The sequence below is a fragment of the Amphiprion ocellaris genome, chromosome 8 (genome assembly GCF_022539595.1).
Source record: "Amphiprion ocellaris isolate individual 3 ecotype Okinawa chromosome 8, ASM2253959v1, whole genome shotgun sequence".
Lineage (NCBI taxonomy): Eukaryota > Metazoa > Chordata > Actinopteri > Pomacentridae > Amphiprion > Amphiprion ocellaris.
In genome coordinates this window covers 36,236,248-36,238,147 of record NC_072773.1, presented here as the reverse complement: position 1 = coordinate 36,238,147, position 1,900 = coordinate 36,236,248, and positions in this window count along the sequence as shown.

Here is a 1,900-nt window from a genome sequence, read left to right as displayed (position 1 = left end):
TGGAGCAAACGAGGTTAATACTACAGCGGAAAGCACGAGAGCTCTCCAAGAAACACCCTCCAGAGCCAAAGAATCCTCTCCTGAACTTGCAGCCACCTCGTCTATCTCAGCCATCTATACAAATCCAGACCCCCTCCCCCATCCACGCTCATGTCTGCCTTGGACATCGTTCCCTTGGCATAAAAGAATCCTTTCAGATGGAGACTCTGTTCTTATGGAGGCAGGAAGAAGGGCTTGATGGGGCTTTTTTTTTTGCTTTTTTTCTTCTTGCAGGGGGTGGGGGTCTCTCCGTGGGGAGGCTTTCTGGGGTCAAAGCTAAAACCCATCTCTGTGTGTGGGAGAACAGAGCTTGGCCATTAACAGCAGAGCTCTTCACACATCGGCCAGCGCTTATAAACGGTGCCAGTGGAGCATTAACATGACAATGGATGGGGGGCTGCGGTGGGGTTGTCTGGGTCTGTCTGCCTGCTCTGCGCTAGTGGAAGTTTTCTGGATTCACACAGGACGGTGGCTGCCTGGAGAGGGAAAGTGGACGTTATTTTACTGGAATTCACTGTCACTGATTTAGCTTTTACAGAAAGGTGTAGGACTGAAAGCATTTTAAAAATACCTTCCTTGAGAATCAAATAATCTCAGAATACAATCAAATATCAGAGTTGGGAATTCTTGAATTTCCCTCGGGATGTCTGTCTGTCTGTCTGTCTGTCTGTCTGTCTGTCTGTCTGTCTGTCTGTCTGTCTGTCTGTCTGTCTGTCTGTCTGTCTGTCTGTCTATCTATCTATCTATCTATCTATCTATCTATCTATCTATCTATCTATCTATCTATCTATCTATCTATCTATCTATCTATCTATCTATCTATCTATCTATCTATCTATCTATCTATCTATCTATCTATCTATCTATCTATCTATCTATCTATCTATCTATCTATCTATCTATCTATCTATCTATTACTGTAAAGGAATGTTTATTCCTCATATTTGTCCTGAAATAACCTTCAACCCAGACAAGGCTGGGAATGAAATCACACTGCAGCAATAACACTATATGGTCACTTTTTAACATTTTCAGTGATATAAAATCGGGGATTTAGCTGTTAGATCTGATGGGTTCAGTTCTTCCATTTTCTTCCATAGTAAAAGGAAAAACAACTGCAACAAAGCAGGGAAATTAGTAAACAAATATGACATTTACATCATGTTCTTTAAATAAATTATTGAGTCTCTCCTCATGACTGTCTTTATTTAGGTCAATTATCCTTCAATAAATTTCCACAGCAGTGAACTCAGTGCAGATGGGGCTCACAGCACAGTGGGTGTCTATAGGAGGGAAAGCAGATTACAAAATAAATATATATATATTGAGGCTGGAGAACAAGCAGAAAATAGATTTTAAAAATCTAGTGTTGTTTTGCCTTTCAGTGGGTCAGCGTCAGTGGGTTTCTTAGTAAAACCTGGTCAACAGAATGATAAAGTGAAGCAAGAAAACGCGAATTTTACATAATCCCAATGTCTCGCCGCGTCTTTTCAGAGATATTTCTATCAAGCTTATGTACAAAATGGCACACTAATAACTTTAGGTGTACTTTGTGAACTCATTTGTGCATTATGTTTTATATATCTGTCCATGGACTAAAATGACCCCCGTAAGTAGACACTCCGTTCCAAAAGTGTCACAGTTATCTGTCTGATTTGTCTGGCTTTGACATCACTGGTGGGCGGTGACAGCGTGCAGGTACGGCGTCTTTTTAACCAATCATGTTATCAAACGCTTCCCTGAACAAAACCGACAGCCGTCTCAGCCAGTCGGAACGCGTATCGCTTTCGGTTACGCGTTCTAGCCAATCGGAAGGCTCGCTGGGCGGGCCGCCGACCAGGAACATTCCCCGGCACAGTTT